This window comes from Periplaneta americana, chromosome 1, assembly GCF_040183065.1.
Source record: "Periplaneta americana isolate PAMFEO1 chromosome 1, P.americana_PAMFEO1_priV1, whole genome shotgun sequence".
Classification (NCBI taxonomy): Eukaryota; Metazoa; Arthropoda; class Insecta; order Blattodea; family Blattidae; genus Periplaneta; species Periplaneta americana.
This window is the reverse complement of record NC_091117.1, coordinates 29,384,890-29,411,806: the sequence shown is the minus strand read 5'-3', so window position 1 is coordinate 29,411,806 and position 26,917 is coordinate 29,384,890. Positions and strand designations below refer to the sequence as shown.

At 36.4% G+C, this 26,917-nt stretch overlaps 1 long non-coding RNA gene across 1 annotated transcript; it reads right to left on the bottom strand.

Moving 5' to 3' along the window:
• Positions 1-294: 294 nt before the first annotated feature.
• On the bottom strand, positions 295-26,917 carry LOC138694370 (uncharacterized). The gene is made up of 2 exons (XR_011330916.1): positions 5,491-26,917; positions 295-5,426 (listed from the first exon to the last, which is right to left on the bottom strand). It is a non-coding gene; the product is annotated as an uncharacterized lncRNA (long non-coding RNA).

Sequence of the window (26,917 nt, the reverse complement as noted above, 5' to 3'; positions counted from 1 at the left end):
ATGGTACGTGGCGTTTTAGTGCTTTCAAGTTATTAGGTATGTAAACATTTATTTTATACATGTAACACTTTGTATAGTTACCAGGAAAGTAAAATCTCTGTACTTCTGCCATCTGTTGAGATGTTGGAAAACTTACTGGATTAGACACAGAATGTAAGATACCATATTATATGCTACATATCTCATTTTTTACCAAAATGTAGTTACCATGTTTTATGCCCGAGCCTCTCTAATCTTGCTGGTCCAGAATTATTTGTGTAGTGATCCTGTAAATGTTCAAATAAAAGATACAAAAATTACAAATAATATTTATTAGATCAAGATAAGCTCAGAAACACAATGATTCAGTTGCCAAGTGCTCAAAGTCAGAAACCAACACATACACTACCCCCCCCTCTCTCTCTCTCTCAACAAATTTATGTAACAAACAGTTTATTACAATATTTTATAAAAGTTCATATTTTCATTTTCATTTTTACTCAATAAAAAAAAATATATATTAAAATTACTAAACCAGATAATTCAACAAACTATTTTAGTACAGTAAAGGTTATATAAATAGTGTCAAATATTGTTAATTACTGGCTAAAATACATTTACATTTTTTTTTTCAAATTAAGCTTAAAAATTAATCAATTGGATATATATCAATAACATAGATATTTAATGTAAAATATATTTTACATAGCATTTTTACAACTTTTACTACTACAAATATTCCAAAAATTCTGTAAGATTGGATAATTGATATGTCACCTTTACTTTCTGCAACTAGAATGTTTTAAACAGAAAGTGTAATGATGGCAGGATAAAGATGAATATTCCACAAAATCCTATCCAATATCGTCTTTATCCAGTATAAATTCAATTTGGATTTAAAAGAATTCCAAAAAAAGAAAATGACAGCTAATTAGAATTGATAATTTTCTTGCATACATTGGAGTTGGATCTCTGCAGCACAGAGAGAAAAAAAAAGCCACACACACACACACACCTAAATAAAATCTCTCCTTATCAAATTCATTACATATATTTATAAAAAATAACGAGAATTTCATTATGTATGTAAATAACTTCCAACATTTGAAAATGTGATTTTTTTGTGGATGAAAACGAATGGAACATAATGGACTTCATAATAAGTACTTAACTCACAAAACACGTTTGTGATGCTTATCATAAATTTATACAGCAGTGATGGTCATTTTTACTGATGGAAAAGATACATAATAGCATAATGGACAGTTGCATATACTAAGGTCATCTGAAGATGTGATATTAGTCACAGATAGTAAAATATAAGTATTAAATAATTCATTATAATGTTAAATCCTAGAACACTTCAATAGCTCTGAATCGAACTATTCAATAGGGTTTGAATACAGATTCCCTTATGACTAGACAGTGGACAGCATTAGTAAAAAACGACCATTTCTGCTATAAAAACATTTACATAACTCTTTAGGAACAATTCAAGCAGTTTTCAGTACAGGAATACATGTATCACATATTTAAAATGGTTTTCAAACATTAAATTTTACAATTGTAGTCCTTCCATTAGTAATACATTATTTGATTGGAAATATATCATGTTTGTAAGTCAAGTTTAAAAAAAAGTTTTTCTTTTAATTTTCTATCTTTTTTTTTTTTTTACTTTGTTATTTAACGACGCTGTATCAACTACGAGATTATTTAGCGTCGATGAAATTGGTGATAGCGAGATGATATATGGCAAGATGAGGCCGAGGATTCACTACAGATTTCGTGACATTTGCCTTACAGTTTGGGGAAAACCTCGGAAAAAATCCAATCAGGTTATCAACCCAAGCGGGAATTGAACCCGTGCCCGAGCGCAACTCTGTACTGACAGGCAAGCGGCTTAGCCAACTGAGCTACGCCAGTGGCTATTTGCTATATTTGAATTGCTATTTGTTGAAAGGTCGGAAGTCCAAAAAAAAATACAAATTTTACAGGAGAGACAAAAAAAACTGTCAAGAACATCCGCACTTTTAACATAAACTATAAAATGTTATGTTGCATTTTAACCATTTTTAATGATTTTTTTTAATTCTTTTAACAAAAATTTATGCGTCTATGGTAAGAGAACACATTTCTATAAAAAATAAATTTTGAAAAAAAGAATGTGACTTCCACCTTTTTAACATATAGCGATTAATTTACATAAATTTCAAGTTATAACACACAGCATAGCTTCACTTTCCAAAGCTTAATTATAGTGGCATTAAAAACAATACACGAAAATAGGCGCAATATTTACACTAATGATTACCCTTACTCTAACTATATCACATAAACTTTTCGTCTGCACAATTTTATTATTCAATTCCTTTAGTGCTGTGATGAATGTTGTATTGAGAGAAATGGCCACCTGACTTGGAGTTCACATAGATGGTTCAATTTTATTACTAGAACCTGGATTTCCATGCGAATGCGTGTTTTTATGTAAGCTTGTTCAACTTCTCAATCTTTGCAAATATTCGTTTTATGACTCACAAATTTCAAATAATCGTACTTTTTCCATGCATGTTTGCATATTTTGACTTTTTTTTTGGAAGTAAATTCATGCATAATGCGCATTTTCAAGCTTTTAGATTTAATAGCACATATTTAGACTTTTATATTGCAAGTTATGTCCTTTTTTCTGGCTTTAATACATAATATATGTTAACTTGCATAATAGTGTCTTACAAAAGTTGCTTCGTAGAATCTGGTATTTTCACGTTATTTGTCTGTTGAGAAAAAGAATAAAAGAAAGATACTGGTAATATAGTTTCGTGACATCCTACCTGACGACTAGTCCAAAGACTTTCCACTGAACTCTCCCTTTGTTACACTGAAATTTCCAACCCTCAACTCTCACTTGTTACAAGCCGGAGGTCAAAATATTGAAAGAAAGGAAGGCAGAAGCAGCGTGCTTGCGAACTGCAATTTAGTATACTTCTGTGTCGAACTGTGAAATGTTGCTATAGTTCCTGTTAGAATTGCAAGAAGAGATCTTATGTCAAAATGGATTGAGGGGAAGACATTTTTAAAGACAGACAGTGATGTAGTTCATTGTGATTGTTGTAATAAAGGCTTAAGTAACTTCTTGTTATACGTTGTATCAAAATAAAATAAAAATATAATATAATGTGGAACTCAATTTTGAGAGTGGATATTTTTAATGTTTTCTCGCTTCAATGTGTATGTTCTGTCATATGACAGTGCATGAAAAGCTAGTCCATGGAAATCTGGGCTCTGTTTATTACAGTAATTCCGTGACACCATGAAAGGAGAATTTTCAAATGATAAATAGCATAGCTTCACTTTGCAAAGTTTAATTATCGTGATATTAAAACAAATTAATACATGCACGTGACCACTCTTTATAAATATCACATTAATTCTTCACTTCCACAATATTATTCAAACTATTTAGTGTTATGACGAATTCTGCAGCATAGCTTCACTTTGCGAAGTTTAATTATAGTAACATGACAACAAATTAATGCATGGACCAGTGACCACTCTTAATAAATATCACATTAATTCTTCACTTTGCGAAGTTTAATTATAGTGACATGACAACAAATTAATGCATGGACCAGTGACCACTCTTAATAAATATCACATTAATTCTTCACTTCCATAATATTATTCAAACTATTTAGTATTATGACGAATTCTGCAGTGTAGCTTCACTTTGCAAAGTTTAATTATAGTGACATGACAACAAATTAATGCATGGACCAGTGACTACTCTTAATAAATATCACATGAATTCTTCACTTCCACAATTATTCGAACCATTTAATAGCATTATGACGAATTCGGCATTGAAATAAATCTTGCTTGAATTTCATACAGAAACATGAAGCTGTATGACTTGAGGCTTTCCCGGTGTTTGATGTAGAATAACTCTTCTTGGGTTCTCAGCCAGGTGAGTTGGAGATTTGCTTCCAAGCTTTCGACGGCTAGCTCTGCCATCTTCTTCAGCAAATCTCCAACTCACCTGCTGAGAACCCGAGAAGAGTTATTCTAAACATGAAACTGTTCAACAAAGAGTGTATGAAATATATCTTTTAGAATTGGATAGTCTTCTTCCTCCCCCCCCCCCTCTCTCTCTCTATATTACATTTCTACGTGGTTTAGAGGTCTTTTATTGTAAAATCAGTTATGAATCAAATTTTAATCAGCTTGCTCACACTGAACACAAAATAAAATAGTTACAAAAACATATAACGATAACGAATTTTATACAGAGTAATTTACTTTTTCAGTTTTACGCATTTTATAGCATATGCTCGAAATTGCAGTCTCTATTGGTAGAAGATTTCAACGTAAATTAAACTTGAAACTTTTATGCCTCGAGTTAGTCATCTGCATCTTCCTCATTGAAAATAGACAACTCTGAATTTTATCGAATACTTGTAATCCACGGTGCAACTAAAACTGCATGCAACTTTTAAATGTGCAACACACAAGTCAATAATTGCACACAATTCGAGTTGCGTTACTTTGAAAAAAGACAACTACAAAAAAGTTGCATTTAATATTTACACACAACACGCCATTTTTGTGACGTTACTTTGTTACAAGCAACTCCGTCTTTCATAGTTCTTGGTCAGCTGTTGAGTGTAGCTACGAAGATTCCACGAGTTGCATGGGGAAGAACAAGAATTTTATAAGAATTTTGCAGGAATCTCGGGACACAATTGAAGAGGTGGATTCAAAATTGTCCTAAGTCCGTTTTCAAAGATTTTAACTTGCTTTATTCACGTTTTCAAAGAAAGTGAAGTGAAGTCGCAAAAATATAGGCAACAGGGAAATATAGTAGTTTGCCAAGCTATAGGGAACAATGAAGAGAGAAAGCAAGCCGCAAATTAAGAGAGGTAAATGTAGCATCAGCTACAACATGCTTTAGATGTCAAGGACAAGGACATATAGCGAAACATTGTAAAAACACACCGGTTCGCACAAAATGTGCCAGCACCACGAATCTGGACATTGCAGACAGGAAAACAGACAATAGGGCTGCCTGTACAGCCGAAGACAGCTCAAGTGTTAGGCTGTAATGTAGTTAATGACAAAGGATCATAGGTAAATGACGAGGAGTCATTACATATGAATGGGAATCTGCTGCCCAATGGTGTAAAGGAAGTTTTTACAATGACCTAGGGTCATTACATATGAATGGGGAATCTGCTGCCCAATGGTGTAAAGGAAGTTTTTACAATGACCTAGGGCAAAGGAAGTTTTTACATTGACCTAGGGTCATTACATATGAATGGGAATCTGCTGCCCAATGGTGTAAAGGAAGTTTTTACAATGACCTAGGGTAAAGGAAGTTTTTACAATGACCTAGGGTCATTACATATGAATGGGAATCTGCTGCCCAATGGTGTAAAGGAAGTTTTTACAATGACCTAGGGTCATTACATATGAATGGGAATCTGCTGCCCAATGGTGTAAAGGAAGATTTTACATGACCTAGGGTAAAGGAAGTTTTTACAATGACCTAGGGTCATTACATATGAATGGGAATCTGCTGCCCATGGTGTAAAGGAAGTTTTTACAATGATCTAGGGTAAAGGAAGTTTTTACAATGACCTAGGGCAATTACATATGAATGGGAATCTGCTGCCCAATGGTGTAAAGGAAGTTTTTACAATGACCTAGGGTAAAGGAAGTTTTTACAATGACCTAGGGTCATTACATATGAATGGGAATCTGCTGCCCAATGGTGTAAAGGAGGTTTTTACAATGACCTAGGGTAAAGGAAGTTTTTACAATGACCTAGGGTCATTACATATGAATGGGAATCTGCTGCCCAATAGTGTAAAGGAAGTTTTTACAATGACCTAGGGTCATTACATATGAATGGGAATCTGCTGCCCAATGGTGTAAAGCAGTGGTCATCAGCACTTGCTGAAATGTGCAAAGGGTACGCGGTGCTGTCCCGTGTGCACTGTCGTGCAACAGGGAGGGAGGGAGAGGGGGGGGAGGGGGAGAGAGAGAGAGAGCATACCCGCTAGCAGCTATGGAGTGCACCCTAGTGCACTGCGTTTTCCGCGCCTAAGAGAGGCTAGCTCCAGCGTGCTCTGTGCTGACGACCCCTGGCGTAAAGGAAGTTTTTACAATGACCTAGAGTCACTGAATGGGTATACTGGTATACAAATAGATAATGTGGTTAATGACAAGAAGTCATTACATGTTTCAAGTGTTCATGGGAACAAAGATATAAGTATTCATAGGAAACGTGATAGACAGGGGGACACACCCTTGTGAATAAGTTGGGACTATATGAAATTAATGTCATATGCCCGCAAATTAAAGGAAGGCTTAGAATAGCTCTAACTGATATAAGATCACAGATTTCCTTGGTAAAAGAGGATGCTTTATTAAATTTAAAGAAGATTAAAGTAATGTAGAAATACAAGAAATGACAGGAAACAAATTAAAGGTAAAAGGTACCTTTAAAGTTTGAGAATACATTAGAAACAATTAACTTTGATTTTTTTGCGGTAAACAGTTTACCTAGACAATTGAATATAATCCTGGGTCAGGATTGGCTTTCTGAAAATGGATATACTCGTATGTTGGCCAAGTTGATGACGGTTCCTCCATATAGTGAGATTGAGGTAGAATTTCCTACTAAGGAGAGAGGGACACATTATATATAACACCAACCGTTGCAGCCTGGTGTCATTTGCCTCTCCAGCTTAGTCAATTGTGAGAACACGTTCCCTTGTTTATTGGTAAATACAACGAGTAAAACGTTAGTAATAAATAAGATGCCCAGATTAGTAACTCCCCTCCCCAACAAATGTAAAAGAAACGGAACATCATGAGTTGTTCACTGCTAAGAGAATACAACTATTAAGTGATAATTTGAGATTGGGTCACATAACAGAGGGGGCGAAAGAGATTAGAATTTTTATAAAGAATATGTAGACATTTTCAAACTGCAGGGAGATAGACTAATTAACCCCCCCCCCCAACAAATGTAAAAGAAATGGAACATCATGAGTTGTTCACTGCTAAGAGATTACAACTATTAAGTGATAATTTGAGATTGGGTCACATAACAGAGGGGGCGGAAGAGATTAGAATTTTTATAAAGAATATGTAGACATTTTCAAACTGCCGGGAGATAGAGTAATTACCCCCCCCCCCCCAACAAATGTAAAGGAAATGGAACATCATGAGTTGTTCACTGCTAAGAGAATACAACTATTAAGAGATAATTTGAGATTGGGTCACATAACAGAGGGGGCGGAAGAGATTATGAAGAAATTTTTATAAAGAATATGTAGACATTTTCAGACTACAGGGAGATAGACTAATTACCCCCCCACCCCCCAACAAATGTAAAAGAAATGGAACATCATGAGTTGTTCACTGCTAAGAGAATACAACTATTAAGAGATAATTTGAGATTGGGTCACATAACAGAGGGGGCGGAAGAGATTATGAAGAAATTTTTATAAAGAATATGTAGACATTTTCAGACTGCAGGGAGATAGACTAATTACCCCCCCCCCCCAACAAATGCAAAAGAAATGGAACATCATGAGTTGTTCACTGCTAAGAGAATACAACTATTAAGAGATAATTTGAGATTGGGTCACATAACAGAGGGGGCGGAAGAGATTATGAAGAAATTTTTATAAAGAATATGTAGACATTTTCAGACTGCAGGGAGATAGACTAATTAACCCCCCCCCCAACAAATGTAAAAGAAATGGAATATCATGAGTTGTTCACTAAGAGAATACAACTGAATGAATGAATGAATGTTAGCCATGATGTCCCATGTTGGGCACAGGCCTCCTGTGATGGGGTTAGAACCCCCTCGACAGGGATGGCTCAAGTGTATTCGCTTGGAGAGCCAATCCAGGCGAGCTTGTCGTGTATACTACTTTTGTGACATGGTTAATAACCCTGTTCAACTTTAACTAGTCTCCGCACTGTTCTTTGTTCATTTTTTTTTCTTGCACTACACACATTATACTGACACTGGCTCTTTGACGAACACTGATTGCTATTTACACTATTTAACTGACACTTTCTCAACACTGACTTTACTATTTACAAAACTTATCTTACACTTTCACTAATACTAACTTTACTATTTACAATATCTTAACCCTGATTACGTTATCTATTTACAATGACCTTCCCTAGTTCTTTCCACAAAACTCTGTTCTTTGCTGTCCTCGACCATTGTTTCCCCGCCTCTCTGGTAAACATGTCAGACCATCTGAGCCGTGGTCTTCCCTGTCCTCTCTAACTATTAAGTGATAATTTGAGATTGGGTCACATAACAGAGAGGGCAGAAGAGATTAGAAATATTTATAAAGAATATGTAGACATTTTCAAACTGCAGGGAGATAGACTAATTAACCCCCCCCCCCCAACAAATGTAAAAGAAATGGAACATCATGAGTTGTTCACTGCTAAGAGAATACAACTATTAAGAGATAATTTGAGATTGGGTCACATAACAGAGGGGGCGGAAGAGATTATGAAGAAATTTTTATAAAGAATATGTAGACATTTTCAGACTGCAGGGAGATAGACTAATTACCCCCCCCCCCCAACAAATGTAAAAGAAATGGAACATCATGAGTTGTTCACTGCTAAGAGAATACAACTATTAAGAGATAATTTGAGATTGGGTCACATAACAGAGGGGGCGGAAGAGATTATGAAGAAATTTTTATAAAGAATATGTAGACATTTTCAGACTGCAGGGAGATAGACTAATTAACCCCCCCCCCCCCAACAAATGTAAAAGAAATGGAATATCATGAGTTGTTCACTAAGAGAATACAACTGAATGAATGAATGAATGTTAGCCATGATGTCCCATGTTGGGCACAGGCCTCCTGTGATGGGGTTAGAACCCCCTCGACAGGGATGGCTCAAGTGTATTCGCTTGGAGAGCCAATCCAGGCGAGCTTGTCGTGTATACTACTTTTGTGACATGGTTAATAACCCTGTTCAACTTTAACTAGTCTCCGCACTGTTCTTTGTTCATTTTTTTTTCTTGCACTACACACATTATACTGACACTGGCTCTTTGACGAACACTGATTGCTATTTACACTATTTAACTGACACTTTCTCAACACTGACTTTACTATTTACAAAACTTATCTTACACTTTCACTAATACTAACTTTACTATTTACAATATCTTAACCCTGATTACGTTATCTATTTACAATGACCTTCCCTAGTTCTTTCCACAAAACTCTGTTCTTTGCTGTCCTCGACCATTGTTTCCCCGCCTCTCTGGTAAACATGTCAGACCATCTGAGCCGTGGTCTTCCCTGTCCTCTCTAACTATTAAGTGATAATTTGAGATTGGGTCACATAACAGAGAGGGCGGAAGAGATTAGAAATATTTATAAAGAATATGTAGACATTTTCAAACTGCAGGGAGATAGACTAATTAACCCCCCCCCCCAACAAATGTAAAAGAAACGGAACATCATGAGTTGTTCACTGCTAAGAGAATACAACTATTAAGTGATAATTTGAGATTGAGTCACATAACAAAGAGGGCGGAAGAGATTAGAAATATTTATAAAGAATATGTAGACATTTTCAAACTGCAGGGAGATAGACTAATTAACCCCCCCCCCCAACAAATGTAAAAGAAACGGAACATCATGAGTTGTTCACTGCTAAGAGAATACAACTATTAAGAGATAATTTGAGATTGGGTCACATAACAGAGAGGGCGGAAGAGATTAGAAATATTTATAAAGAATATGTAGACATTTTCAAACTGCAGGGCGGCAGACTAATAACTACAACAGCAGTAATACATTCTATTCCTACTTTATCTATCCCGAAGGGGAGAGCGATAACTTCAAAGAATTAGAGACTGGCTGAAGCACATCAGCAAGAGATTAAGACTCAAGTAGATCAAATGTTAAAAGATGGCATTATAACACACAGTAACAGTGAATGGAACTTTCCTTTACTAGTAATACCGAAAAAGCTAGATGCCTCGGCACAGAGAAAATTTCGAATTTGGTTAGATTTTCGTCGCCTTAATGAATTAACTATTGGAGACAGTTATCCTTTGCCCAATATTCAAGATATTTTAGACAAAATTGGCAGGGCTAGGTATTTTTCTGCTTGTAGTAGTTACTTGCAGGTACCCATTCATTCAGATGATCAGTGCAAGACAGTTTTTAGTACACCAGACGTCATTTAGAGTTTAAGCGAATACGTTTTGAGTTGAAGTCAACATCAGCGATATTTCAGAGAATGATGAATGCTGTATTAAGAGAATATATTGGAAATAAGTACTTAGTCTATATCAATTATATTTTGTTAATGAGAAAAACTCTACAAGCATATTATGCAAAATCAAGGGGAGTTTTCAAAAGGAAACACAACATCGAACCTGATAAGTGTGAATTGTTAAAGGCAGAACTTAACTATTTGGGGCACATAGTTACAGCTGAAGGCGTAAAACCAGACCTGACCAAGATGAAGGCTGTTAGTGAATTTCCTAAACCAAAGACACTAAATCATTTCTTGATCTGGCAGGCTATTACAGGAAATTTATAGATGAATTTAATGTTATCGCGAGACCATTAACAGATCTATTAAAGAAAGATAATAGGTGGAAATGGGGCGAAACAGAGCAAGCAAGTTTCGATTTGTTAAAATACAAATTTACACATGCTCCATTATTGCAGTATCCAGTTTTTTTCTTAACTGTTCATACTAACCACAGATGCTAGCAGTTACACAGTAGATGCGATTTTTAAGTCAAGGAAAATTGAGACAGGAGAAGCCCATTGCATAGGCAAATCGAACATTAAACAAATGCGAAATTAATTACAGTACAGTTGAAAAGAAACTTTTGGCAATTGTAAGGGCTTGCAAACATTTCAGACCTTATTTATTAGATAGAAAATTTCAAATAGTTACTGATCATCGTGGACTTGCGTAGATCTTTAATGTTAAGGACCCTAGTTTGCGTCTGATACGATGGAAATTGCTGTTAGAAGACTATGACTATGAAATTCAATATAGAGCCAGGAAAAGAAATTGTAATGCTGACAGTATGAGTAGATATCCTGTAGCCAATCTAAATGGCATTTAATTCAAAATGTAGCTTCGCAAACATGGGAATAAAGTGAAAAATCATTCGATGAAGAATGGTTGTTTGAACAAGAAACAATATGCAGCATTACTAACATCAACAAAGCACCAGATATAACCTTTACTAACCTATGGAAAAATGTATTCAGGCAACTGTTCCATAATGTGGAAGAAGGACGTCTACAGGTAGTAGAATATAACGAGCATCACAATGCACATATACACACATGGTGTACATTATACATCCGCACATTCAGATAATTACAAAACCAAATTACAAGCAAAATTTGATAAATCAAACATACAAACCAATGTAAAAATCCAAAAAACATCTACTAACATATGCATGGAAGGACCCTAAATGTCATAGGAAATGCTGAAGATATACTACTACTCATGGCTTCATGGTCACAAAGATCTGTATTCAATATATGCAAAGAACTGAAATACAATAATCATTCAATGGAACAGTTGTCTCATATTCTATTTCATATTATGATGTATAACATGACAGAAGTATTATTGAACAATTGGAGTTGCAATATCCTGACCTCTTGATTCCACACTTGCACAACATAAATTTAAGAGAAGTGACAGAACAAACATTTGACTCTGTACGTACATATAACCAGCACAGTACATTAAATTATGAGAATATTGTCACTTGTAACAATGGTTCAATTGCACGCATTCATAATATCTTAAATGCTCAAAATATTGATATTTGCAACTTCAAGAGAGATATAAAGGAATGGTTAACTAATGGCAATCCTAAACGCAATACTCTTGTATTTGAAGCTGTAAGCAAAGGAGGAAAAAGTATGACTACACGTTCTCTGTTGACCTTGGTACCAAATTGGGAAGAAATCATGAACGGACAATTTGGGTTTCAAAAGTTGAACAAACACTATGCGGCATTATGGGAGGAACCTTGTATTACAAGTGGTCCCTTTGCTGAGAAGTGTAAATTATTATTTGAAGGCACACCTACACTGATAGACGTGAAATGGAAAGAGCCGAAACGTATAAAAAGAACACCATTCCTAGTTACAACGAATCATCCGGTCTGAAAATGGTGATCAGAGAACGAAGCAGCCTACAGGTATAGTATGTATATATGTCATTTCACAAATGTCATGACATTTACTGGCAAATCCAAATGCATAGGAGAACCATTATGAGGGAACAGTGACACCATTACAAATAACAACACAACAACCTCAACAAAAACCTACCACTAGGAAGACTGAGGGGAATAAACGGCCACATAACAGATGAAGACAACCTATAGAGAGCATTTCCAACTCAACAGCTGCAGGTCCCTCCAAACCCGACATATTCTGCTACTCCGACAGCAATTGTTCTACGATCTACAGGTCTGACAAAAAAAGAACAGCAGTGACTCATTACAAACATTCAAGGATCATTGCATACCTCAGTTTGGTGAGTGATCCATACTCATACATTAGGCTGTTAACCAGAAAATTAACTCCAAACAGAAGCGAGCCATCATGGCAACAGGAAAGGATCTGCCTACAATTTGTAGTGGCAGCAGGCCCACCATCCATTGTGAGTAATCAAATAGTATTCTCATAACCTACAGATTTAACAAACCATGTCAGTGGGGATGGATGACTAGACAAGTCTGGACTTCATGGATTCAGGAGAAGAGTTCCTGCCAAATGGCAGAGGCCCCAGGCCAATTACACTTTGTAAGTAGAACCACATTAGTTATTTCACAACTTTAATAAATAGTGTTATTATGAATTTGACTTCGATTACTGAACGTGAAAAACTTCAAAGTTAAATATGTTACGAAAATAGTGTTATTATGAATTTGACTTCGATTACTGAACGTGAAAAACTTCAAAGTTAAATATGTTACGAATACCTTCACTATGTGCTTTAATTTCGCCTGATGAATTAACCGAAGCTAGAAAGAAAACCATAATTCGACAAATGTATGTACAGTATGTCTGGTTGTAAGGACGACGAAAAGAGTAAAGTGTACGTTAAATGGCCATCAATGAAACAAGGAATTGAGAATTTTATTCTGAATTGCGATATGTGTCAGAGAAACAAAGCTACACCACTCTGAACTAAACAAGAACTGCAAATTACAGATACACAAGATGATCCTTGGGTAAAATTAGCGTTAGACATCGTTGTTCATTAGCCCTAAATGAGAACGGTAACAGGTATCTCATCACCTGTCAAGATAACACTAATACAGTCGCGCTCAAACCTCCTAACATTTGCAAGTGTGTCCACTTATCGGCAATAGCCAATAGAGGCAGTGCTGCATTGCAACATATGGGCATGCAGACTCGCGGCACAAACGTGTCAACCTACCATGATTCTCCTATTGGAGCCCATCAGGTACAACGACATACATTCAAGCTCATCAGCTCATTCTGAGTCTGATGGTGGAATAATTTTAAGAGAACTGTGTTTGTTGTAAAAGTAATATACAGTAACATTTTCAAATTGTGATAGTGAATAACTTTTTACACATTTATTTTGTTTTGTAATCATACTGAAAATGTAAATATTTACTATTTATTTCTGGAATTACTGAAAATAGGAAACTGGGAGAAGTATACCAAAACATTTAATAGGCAATGGTTAAATGATACTTCATTGCCAAAATGGCTTCGGAAAGTGAAAGAAGACAGCAATAAAGCATACTGTAAAGTTCAAATTAAGGTTCACAAGGGAGACTTGAAAAAACCATTCCGATTCAGTTAAACATAAAAAGAACTCTGCTGCAATTGCTACTGTGGTGCTCAGCTTGAACACCCTGTATACTTTGACGTAATAGTTAACCTTGTTGTGCTATTGCCTCCATCAAGGCTAAGGTGACCACTGTCAATATCAGTGTCACATAATTGCGAATATTTTATTATTATGTAGAAAACATGCATGAGGATAGGATGATGATTGTCCTTAGCTTTTTCACAAGGTAGCTAAACCCAACATGTAAGACAAATTTTAACATATTGCGTTATAAATCTGTCACAGGCCAAGGTACAACAACGTTGGTATGACAAGATGGGAAATGATGGATATTTCTGTAAATCTAAATGACCACAGATCTCACAGGCTCATCCTGTTTATCAATGTGCTACCTAACCAAATATGGATACACGTGTCGACTTTACGTGATTATGCAAAATAAAGGAACCAATCGTGCGCTGACTCATTACAGTTCCGGCCGTGGGAACCAATAGTTACTGACATTTTTGGCGCCACTCTTTGTTTGAAATTCGTATATAAGCAGTGGCTTGGGTTCATTTCACCCCACTCTGCTGGAAGACGACTAGAAGATTATCAATTGCATAAAAGCCAGGAATAGTTAGGCTGAAGCTATAGACCTCTAAGTTCTCCAACACTTTGTACCAAAGTGTACATGGCTTTATATTAATTTTCGTACTTACGAGATTTTTCTGACTTAGCTAGTTAGAAAATAACCATCCTAACAAAGCAACTTCTACCAGGGGAAGATGATCATATCAACAGTTGCAGTTCTTTCATGTAAGTGTAAAGCTGTGTGTTAAACATACTGCCTGAGGAACTGAACAACTGACATTTAGTAAAGAATATTTTACGTTTTCTACAGTCTGAACTTGTGAGAGGAATCAGTAACTTTCATTTATTACATACAACTGCTATGATCAGTTTAATTTACTAATTATTTACTAATGATGTTTTACATTATTTTTATTACATTAAATATTTTATTATTGAGTTTGATTGTTACTGCATTGATCCTGTGTCCACACCCGTCTGAAAATCTGACTTTATTTTAGGCTCACTGAGATCCTTAGCATTGGTACTAGGATTGATAGGCCATCTACCTGGACTCCCTCCGGGCTGATCCTGATAATCCCCTACTATCTGATCCTCTGGGCACGACACTACACAACCAAAATTAAGTTGTACAGTTTTTAAGAAAGAAACAGTGCCACACATCTATTTACTATGTAGATCATTTAAGTGAAATATCTGCCACACTGTCAGTCAAGGATCAATTTCTGCTGATATGAGGTAGCTAAACCCAACGTGTAAGACAAATTTTAACATATTGTATTATAAATATGTTACAGACCAAGGTACAGCAACGTTGCTATGACAAGATGGCAAATGATGGAGATTTCTGTAAATCTAAATGACCACAGATCTCACAGGCTCATCCTGTTTATCAATGTGCTACCTAACCATATATGGATAAACGTGTCGACCAGTGGCTTGGGTTCATTTCACCCCACTTTGCTGGAAGACGACGACTAGAAGATTATCAGTTGCATAAAAGCCAAGAATAGTTAGGCTGAAGCTATAGACGCCTAAGTTCTCCAACACTTTGTACCAAAGTGTATATAGCTTTATATTAATTTTCGTACTTACGAGATTTTTCTGACTTAGCTAGTTAGAAAGTAACCATCCTAACAAAGCAACTTCTGCCAGAGGAAGATGACTATATCAACAGTTGCAGTTCTTTCATGTAAGTGTAAAACTGTGTGTTAAACATACTGCCTGAGGAACTAAACAATTGACATTTAGGGTAACTCAGTCTAAATCGGGTCAATTTCAAAACCCTGTCTCCATATTCAAGCGTAAACCAGTTCAAGCAATGCTACCATATACTGATCAGGAAGAGAACTTCCTGTACACGTTGAGTGCCATTGACGCCAGCTGGTGTGTGTATTCTTTGTGTTGACAATAAAAGAATAGAGAGAATGTAAAGGTGAGTTAAGAATATTTTATGCATTTTAAATAATGCTTTACGGTTCCTTTATTATTTTACAACAACTATTGCAGAGAATTTGTACTGTTAACTTTCATATTAAGTTTAAGCTTTTTAGAAGAGATTATGGCTATTAACACCTTCGTCAAAGCAGTATTCAGTACTACCAACCTCTAGAGCAAAAAAGTTCTAAATTTGGGTTAAATAGGGTCAGTAATATCGGACAAATAGGGTCAACTTGTTTAAAATCAGTCCACTCAAATTAAGTATTTATTTTCAATTCTTTGTGACAGATGGTTAAATGTAAGAGGAAAACGTCAAATTCGTGGACTGAGAACGACATGCAGAAGGCTATTAAAGCATTTCGCGAGGGAAGAAGCCAACGTCATGCTGCTGAGTTGTTAGGAGTTCCTCATTCATGTCTGCAACGACGTCAGCCACTTGAAAAGTAAAGGCCGTCAAACTACGTTTACTCCAGAACAAGAAAATGAACTTGTATCTAGAATTTTGAAACTGTACGCATGTACACATATGGTTTTGGACTACACTGCAACACAGTTCGTTGGTGCAGAAAAGAAAACAGTGTTTGTTTGTGGAAGGTGTAAAGTGTTAAATTAAATCAATTCAATATTGATTTTAACATTCCGTGTAGGTAATAAAGGGAAAAATTGTGACCCGATTTGCCCTAAACGCTGATCCTATTTATCCTTATACTGAAGGGTAAAAAGGGTCACTGCAGTGAAATATTTCAGTTCATGTACAGAGAGTTAGGTTACAATAAAAAAGAAACATTTTTGGGGAAGTAGTACTTACATGTGGCTGAAACTAATGATATGTTATGAGTGTAATATATTATGAAATTAACAAATTGTTACTTTTTGACCCCATTTACCCTTGGTTACCCTAGTAAAGAATATTTTACGTTTTCTACAGTCTGAACTTCTGAGAGAAATCAGTAACTTTCATTTATTACATACAACTGCTATGATCAGTTTAATTTACTAATTATGTTTTACATTACAAATATAGTATATTTGTTGGTTTTATATTATAAAACTACGTCGCGCTACAAGGGTGGGAGGGTGTGTGTGTGTGTGGCCATTTAAAAGTTTGGTCCATCATGTGGTATTCGGATGTGTGGATGTGGATACAACATTTATTTTTTTTTTATTGGATGATAGACTATGTGTAATTATATAACCGGATGTCATTATGGATATTTTAAAGCATACATGGGCACAATTTTCGGTTACGTGAGGCACTCGATTTGAAATAGTTTGTTTACTAGGAGAGGAGACTGCAGAGTAGGATGGGAAATATAAACTGCTGTAACCTGCGTCATCTTATCGCAATCGCTAAGGCGGTCAGTGGCAAATTATTAGGAAAGCGCTTGGTTAACGTGAGAGACTCGAAAACTTTTATTCAATTTGAAAAATTAATTCGGCAGTTTTAATCATAAACCTCTTTACTATTTCTCCATCGTTGAATTGATTTAAATCACAGACGAGAAATTGCGTAACTAGCCAATTAATATTCCATCACGTTGTCTACGTTTATTTTCTTGAATATTCTGGCGTTTCTCAGGATTACTTAATAGATTTGCACGTTCTCGACCTAAAATAATTTCAGAAAATCATATTTTGTTTTCTACGCACATTTGATATTTTTTTTATATAAATTTCTTTTGGAAATAATACGTACAAACAACATTTAATTCCTCGTAGGCTACCTTTTAATGCAGCGTGTTTAAGGTATAATGTCGTATTTAATATACTATGCAAATGTTAAGATCATAAATTTTCTACGGAATAGTACGAAAAATAACATTTATTTTGTCTTACCTTCTAATTCATCATGTTCTTTATGACATAAGGAGTAATGTCGTTGTATATTAAATTTATTAATTCCTAATAGGATTTTCGAGCATAACATACATCGTATGCTCTCCTATTCTAAACAGCGAAAAAACTCTTTCTCCCATTTCTCATGAAATAATCGTTTTCTAACGCGCACACACTGCTTTGATAATGCCATTATGCCACCCCTGATATTGCTTATGAAAGTGATATAGAATCTGCCCATGCCTAGGAGCTGCGTGAGAGAGGAACGGCAACTGTGAAGATGATGTCACTCAGAGCGATAAGCTCTGTGAAGGTCAGTGAGGCACAAATTCTCAACTGAGGCACGATGCCCATGTATGTTTTAAAGCTTTCATTTTAAACGATAACATAACGACCTCGTTATCACAGTCATAAAGATAATATATACTATATAAAGCTCAGCATATCGACGCAAAGCATACTATGGCTCATGCCAGACCGCTGTGCAAACACAATAAAGCCTTCTGTAGTTGTTCGAAGTGTTGGACTTATCCAAGTCAGTGTATCGACAACGAAGACTGTGTACGCAAAGCAAAAGAAGCATTAACAAAACATCGTAAAATAATAAACGACAATAAGTGGCTACTAGAACAAGCTAAACAACTAGAATAATCAACAAGTGACTTCCAAGACTGGGACTACGCACCAGAAGACTTCGAAACCCCAAGTAAATACTGTGACAGCTGCAACGGGGTTTGAACACGCGTCCGACAGGGCGCGCGGCAGACGAAACGCTGGTACGGGGAGCATCTGCATGCTGAAGGGCAGAGGGGGTGTATTACGTCAACGCGACGAGGGGAGGGTGCGCGCGCAACTGCTGCGTGCGGAGTGAAGGGGGGACGGACCCTCCCGACTCTTCCAGAAGTCCGTCGAAGTGGAGATATCCAGATAATTCGAGAGCGCTATCTCTGCACACCCGTAGAAGTTTCTCGCAACTATGATTTTGCTATAAAAGAAGAAACGCGAGCGAACTTGAGCAGTTTTCAGTTTATTCAGTCAGTGAGTAAGCAAGAGCAAGCAAGCCAGTCTTGTGTACCGGAGTTCGACTCGAGTGTGCGTCCGCAACTGCGTCAGCATCCGAAGGCCTGAGTTCGAGTGCAGTGGACCGCAGTTGGAGGGACCTGAGTTCGAGTACAGTGAACTGTCTCTGAAGGTCTGTGGTTCGAGATACTGTGAACTCGAGTGACTGAGCTAGAAGAACTGAGAACTGACAGTTCTGATTTGTAAATAGTGCTTTGTAAATATTAGTTAAGATTAACAGTTCATTGTTGTTCATAACAGTCCAGGTAAATTGTCATTGTCGTTTGTGGAGTGCAATAACGAACGCTGTGTTGCTGTGCGGAGAGCAAATCCCATTGTTGCCGAGAGCGTTTAAGGTGAATTGTAGAAAGGAATTATTGTTGTTGAGTTGAAATAAATTTACAATACAATGAGAATAACACAGTTATGGAAAGATCAAATAGGGAACAAAGACAATTATCCAGAGATAGAAACAATGACGGGGAAAAAATCAAAATAGCTCCACAGATGTATCTAATAAAATTAACATCAATCAAACCATTTACACCGAACAAAGGCCACCAAACAAAATTTCAAAACATAAACCAAATATTCTCAGCAAATCTCGAAAAGGAGCCACTGCAAACATTAAAAGCAAATATATATTGGTTAACAGACAAAATAGATTTTTACTTTCTACTCACAAACATGAGCAGTCGTCAGGGGAGAGTCAATCTACTATAATTTCTACTACAAATAACACAAACACTTCACCCACAAAAAGTATGGTTCTGCCAGGGGATAGTAAACTACGAGTGGGAAGAAATGGATGTAAACTCCAATCAAGAATTCATGCAAGCGATTCTAGGGACGAAGGACCAAAGAGAAGAACTCTTAACAGACAATCCGATATACATCAAAGAAAGAGAATTCGATATTACAGACGTGGACAAATTATTAGCAAAATTGAACATTTTTATTATATATTTTTACAAAATATGATTCTTCAATTTAGACTACAGTTGACATTTTTGTGTATTTCCAAATTATTAGCAAAATTGAAGATTTTTGTTGCATATTTTTCAAAATTTAACTCCTCAATTTGGACTACATTTGATATTTTCGCATATTTACAAATTATTAGCAAAACTGAAGATTTTTATTGTATATTTTTACAAAATTCGATTCTTCAACTTGGACTACAGCTGACATTTTGGATATTTCCAAATTATTAGCAAAACTGAAGATTTTTGTTTTATATTTTTACAAAATTTGACTCTTCAATGCAGTTGACATTTTTGCTAATTTACAAATTATTAGCAAAATTGAAGATTTTTATTATATATTTTTACAAAACTTGACTCCTCAATTTAAACTACAGTTGACATTTTTGCATATTTCTCTTTACTGTAATGATGGAAATATCCAAAATTGTCAACTGTAGTCTAAATTTAAAAGTCAAATTTTGTAAACAAAATATCATAAAAATCGTCAATTTTGTTAATAATTTGTCCACGTCTGCATAGCACAGATAGAGAGAACTCATGCAGCAAACATGATGTTCCCGACGGAAAAATTGAAACCGACCAAAGTAGAAAAACAGATCAAACTTCAAAAACCGAAACAGAAACAATTGACATTATCACAGACGATGAAACTGACAAAACAGAAGATTGAACAAATATCAGACCCAATACCAACAACAAAAAAACAGACGAGAGTATTACCAACAATACAAACACAAGCAGCTCAAGAAGCGAAAAGACAATACCCAACAGTAATAGTAACGAAACAGACACCGATTGCAAAAACACTGTCTCCCATGAATTCGCCTACACATTTATCGTCCACAAGCGAAATATCCAACAAGATATCCCAATCCCAGGAACAACAAACCGAAATATCCAACAAGATATCCCAATCCCAGGAACAACAAACAACAAACGAGCACCAAATTTCTCCCTCTTTGACCATGGAGACCATTACCACTTCATCATCACCCCCAGTCACACCAACAATGTATCCAGGACGGTCCAAAGAATTTTACAATTCCTTTGCGCAGTCGGCCCTGCAATTGCAGAAGCTTATAGCAAGTTACAACGAATCAGATTCATTCAAAGATTCATATTATATTGCATGCGCAAAGGTCTCAGCACATTCTCTCAGTTTGGAAATCCAAATAAATACGTTGCCAGAATAAACAATCAATTGACAAACAACATAGATAATGTAGATGGCACTGAACTAGAAGAATGCAACAAATATATAGAAGAATCTAAAGACAACCTAAAAACAAATGTAACCCACAGAAATTATACTACTGATTATATTCTTGATCTCATCAATGAATATAAAGTCAAAACATACCAAGACTTCATGCGTAAAATCCCTGAATCTGTACAAATTGAACTATACAGAATATCAGGTGTAACTAATTCAACCATGATCCAAAAACTAATAATGCTAACTAGAACCAAACAGAAACAAACTCTAAAATATACAGACTACGTAGACATCATACTGCAAAACTATAACATAGAAAGTGTAAACTTCGAAAATGTACAATGGTTAAATCAACTCCTGTTATCAAACAATATCCAACCACAAGAATTGTTAGCTAAATTCATCCTTGTCAAAAACATGACGCTACAAAAAATCAACACCTTTGTAATACAAGGAGTAACCAACACAGGAAAAAGTATGTTCCTAAATCTACTCCTCGAAGATTGTGACGCAACAACGATCACAAGAGAGAAGGATAAAACTTTAGATGAACTCCCAACATCAACAGTAGTACTCTTTGAAGAACCTGTATTAGATCCTACAAACATTGGGACATGGAAATCACTAATTGAGGGAGCTAAAATACAAACAGACATAAAACACAGTAATAAAGAACCTATCCCGCGACTACCAATATTCATCACAACAATGACTTATGTTTATGGTGTCACATCGACAAAGAACCAATATTAGAAAGAATCATGTTCTTTCAATTTGACAAGAGAATCTCAAGCAACTATAATCCGACTGCACCAATACCAAATGCACCAGAAAATGTAACAAAACACGATCTATATGAATTATTCATCAAATACTGGCCAGTGATACAAACAGAAATATCCAAAATCCTATCCAACACAACCAATGCACAATCAAGAATAAATATATCACCATTTAACGATGGAAAAATGTATGAATTATATACAAGCCATTGGGAAGATTTTGATTTCAATGAAACATTGTTTGACTTTCCAGATGTCAACAGCGCCGAAAAGAAAACAGACAGACAACAGACAGACACAGTCCAGGAGAATCACTCTTCTCACGGGCAAACAAGTCATCTAGTTGAACAAGATGGATATGGTAAACATATTAAATGAAATATCAGCCACACTGTCAGTCAAGGATCAATTTCTGCTGATATGAGATATAACTAACATTGTAGGTGATTGTATCAGGCCAGACGTCATCATGCACGCCTTATGGCGAAGGTAATGATGATGAAGACATGATGGTGATAAGTTTGAAGTGGTCGTGAGCAATAAATTAGTACCGTAATACTCTTAATTGTAGCTGAAATTTTGCGGTAGAATAATTATTGTGGGTGATGAGAAGTATGGTTGTACGAATTATCTATGAAATAGAATGATGAGAAATGTACGACACTTCAATGCAGAATTACTATTATTTACAGGTTGAGTGTCCTTTGGCAAACCTCCTCATTTGTCAACGGAAGTAAGTAATCCTTTTGTCAATGGACAGAGAAAGGAAGCGTGAAAATTTTTACTCCAATTATAATGTTTGGCGCCAATAATAATACCAATATTCGATCCCTTTATTCACGAACGGCAAATCGTACACCTTTAAACGTAGGTATACCTAATTTTTTTCTTTGTAACTGTGATAACAAATGAATATCGCGCTAAAATTAGTGATTACCTCATTACACTCTATTTTGTTCTCTTGCTGCTGCTGAAGGCCGCCAAGGTATTTGCCAACCGATGAGGTAATCACACACAGAGAGGTGTATAAAAGATGGAGACTAAGCAGAGAAATTATAGTCCAGCAAACATGACAACCTCAACGTCAACCGAAGCTGTGGCAGTAGCATTGGAATCGGAAGACATATATATCGTCAGAGGATGAAGCACCACAACCAAGTGCACCTCCCATGGAGACGACCAAGAAAACTGGAAAGAAGAAAACTCCCAGCAGCAAACAGAAACAGGAGGTAATCCGAGGCATTATATTACACGTAACTTTGTATGAACCGACATTAGAAGAGGCAAACATTATAGAGTTTGTCCAATTAATGGAACAGGATTTGCCTCAAGCGGGCGATTACAATGTGATTTATACAAATATTCTCGATGAATGTCTGTTCCGCAATAAAGATCCGCAGAGATTATATACCCATCTCCATTTGTGCATGTATCATTGCAAAAAGACTATTTGCGGTCATTGTGATATCGTGCATGAGATAATACAATCTTATCAGCGGTATATATTAAATACCGAAGATCAATGCAAAGAAACACTCTTAGAACATACGGCAGCAGAATGCCTACTTGAGCACATGTAACTTCTTATGTTTTAGGATGCGGACATCGAGATAAAAAAAACCGAAGACATCTACAAGAAATATAACTGATTACATGCATACTCCTACGGATGTTCATGTAAAATTGTGTATGTATCTAAAAAGTTTAATTTTATTATATGATACATCTATCTCCCTTCACAACAAAGTGTTGGATACACATCGGAATCAGATGACAGCAGGTCTACTAGAAACGACGGAGAACTTTCTTACAGCGTTGGTATGCCTGATGGATACTCCGCAATCGAAAAATTCTTGGACGACACTTCTGAGACGAGTTACCCAGCTACCATCATATATATGGAAATTATATTGTTCTTTGTCTGGAAATGAAATTTTGCTTTGTGTAATTAATTGAATATAATAGTTATTGGGACTCAGACCATAAATGGCTGCTTTAGACAGTGCCCAGGCAACAGTACGTAATATTAACTATTACAAAAATCATTCCTATGAAGTTGTCACGATACAACTTTATAGATGGAATTTGTCGTAATCATGACAACATATTATAAAAGTGGCCGCCTTTATGAAATTGGTTTCGGAATTACATTCTAATAGTAGTAAATAAAAGGCTATTGCATGACAAAATGAATAAATATTGAAAATAATATTAAATTTTAGTTCAGGAACCAAACTTCACAGACTGAGTACCAAAAAATGTATTGTGTGTAGTTATAGCCTACTAATAAGTATTTTCAATTAGTATTAGTAAAATTATTAAACATAATTTCCAATAAAACTGTATATATGACTGCCTGTTTGCCTCTGTCTGTTTTTGCCCATGTTCGTGTGTCTGTCTCCCTTCCATATGTCTCTGTTTGTCAGCCTCCCTCTGTCTGTCTGACTCTCTGTGTGTGTCTATTTCTCTCCCATCTGTCCATCTATTTGTCTCTCTCTCTTTCTGTGTCTGTCTGCCTCCTTTTCGTCTGTCTGTCTGTCTCTTTTTGTCATCCTTTCGTCTGTCTTGTCACCCTTCCATCTGTTTCTTCTTGTATGTGTGTGTCTTTTTTTTTTTCTTTGTATATCAGCATGCTCCATTACATTGGAGTAATACTACATGCTTTACATAAAATATTACAATAATTAGTTACATAATTTATGACATGAGAACAAATATTTACAATTTTGATTGAGATCTTGAAATTCTTATAGATACAAGTGTTGCCTAATTGCACTTCTTCTATTTTAGGATAACCATCATTGTTAATATTATTTCTAATTTCAATTACTGTTACATTTTGCCAAATTCTATGGATTTTATAAATTTTCTGAAGCTTTTGAGGTATGTTGTTGTGAACTGATCAAAAGGTGGAGGCCAGGTTTGACCTGTGCGTAATATATTAGCTCGTAGGATTCTTTTTTCTTTTATCAGTGTGGCACATCTTAATATTATATGGTTGACTGTCTGTTCTTCTTTTAGTCTGCAAGGGCACGTTGGAGTTGGAATAATTTTGAATCTGTGAAGGTACGATCTTGTGAAGCCATGACCTGTCACAATAGAAGTAAATTCAGCCCAGACAGGTAAATTTATCTTCAATCTGTCTTTAATTGATGGGAAGAATGATTTCGTTATTGCGCCTTTAGTTGAGATAGCCCACTGCTCTTGCCATTTTCTTAAGGTCTTTTCTCTCTCTTCTGTTAATATGGTATTTCTCAGTATTTTGTTATAAGCTATTTCCCCTTCATCTTCTATGGCGGCTTGTTTGGCAAGATGGTCAGCTATCTCATTCCCTACTATTCCGACATGGGCCTTCACCCACCTAAAGAGAACTGTCCATTGCTGTCTTTCCAATTTTTTCAATTCTCTCCCTCTCTATCTGATCTACCTGTCTGTTCCAGTCTGGCGCTCTTTTTCTCTCTCTCTCTCTCTCTTCGTGTCTGTCTGTCTCTCTCTCTCTCTGACTGTGTGTCTGTCTATCTGTCTCTCTCTGTCTCTGTGTGTTTGTCTCCATCTGTCTGTCTCTCTCTGCCCCCAACTCTCTTTTTCTGTCTTTGTGTGTATGTATATTTGTCTCCCACTGTCTGTCTGATCTACCTCTGCCTCTACGTCTGGCTGTCTTTGCGCAGCAGTAGTGGGGTTGCTATGCTTCTGGTACACATCAGTTGACAATGAACATGCAATCATATTTCTTGCTTTAGTGGTGGTTGTAGCCCATGGATAATTCTCATACAATTCTCTTTGCCAGATGATCTGTATGTACATAGGCTACATTAAATTTTGAAAGTAAGCATGAGCAGAGGCTTAGACATGGCAGAGAGACCGATTCAAGAGACATAGCAACATGTCGACAATGCAGAGAACTTGAATGATGAAGACATCATAGCAGAACGCTATAACACATATAGTGACATTGCAGCAAGCAATGTCAATCCTAGAAAGAGCAACCAAGTGGCTGGCTAGGAGTAGCCATTCTAAATCCATCCATCACGGACATTTTGAAAGTAAGCATGGCAGAGAGACCGGTTCAAGGGACATGGCAGCATATCGACAATCAGAGATGTTCAATGATGAAGACATCATAACAGAACGCTATAATCTAGTATCACTGAAGCACGCTATGCCGACTCCAGAAAGAAGGGGACTAGTGTGAAACACGTATGAGTGTCCGACGTGCAATAGGGCCTGCTCGTTGTATGGTCAGCAAGACATTATAGATGACATGAAGTGGCACTGTAGGTGGTGTCGCCATTCTAAATCCATAAAGGACGGCAGTTTCTTCTCAAAGAGCCATCTCCCCCTATTATTACGAGATTAATATACGTACTACTGGGCCACTAACATGCCTCAGGAGATCGACAGGGTCAATCCTAAGACTATGGTCAACTGGTGAAACTTTCTCAGGGAGGAGTGTCAGTCATATCTGCAGAGACATTCTGTGTATGTCGGAGGCTTCAACGAAACTGGTTGTGGTGATTGACGAAACAAAATACTACCACCTGAAATATCACAGGGGAGAATGGCGGTAAGGTCACTGGGTCTTCGGCGGAGTGGACCGTGGCTTTGGCAAATGTCTTATGGTTGAGGTGCCAGATAGAATTGAGGCCAGTTGACCCTGATGTCCATACACAAAGTGTAGAGAATTTGTGGATGTGGCGGAAGCTGCGAAGTCAGTTTGGAACAACTAGGATCCTCTTCCCTGGGTACGTGAGGGAATTTGTTCTCAGAAATATGTTTCGTGAAGATTTTTCCCGCGAATATTAAGAGAAAGCTGCGACGTCAGTATGGTCTGCATTAAGAGGAAGCTGCGACGTCAGTATGGTCTACATTAAGAGGAAGCTGAGACGTCAGTATGGTCTGCATTAAGAGGAAGCTGAGACGTCAGTATGGTCTGCATTAAGAGGAAGCTGAGACGTCAGTATGGTCTGCATTAAGAGGAAGCTGAGACGTCAGTATGGTCTGCATTAAGAGGAAGCTGCAACGTCAGTATGGTCTGCATTAAGAGAAAGCTGCGACGTCAGTATGGTCTGCATTAAGAGGAAGCTGAGACGACAGTATGGTCTGCATTAAGAGGAAGCTGCGACGTCAGTATGGTCTACATTAAGAGAAAGCTGAGA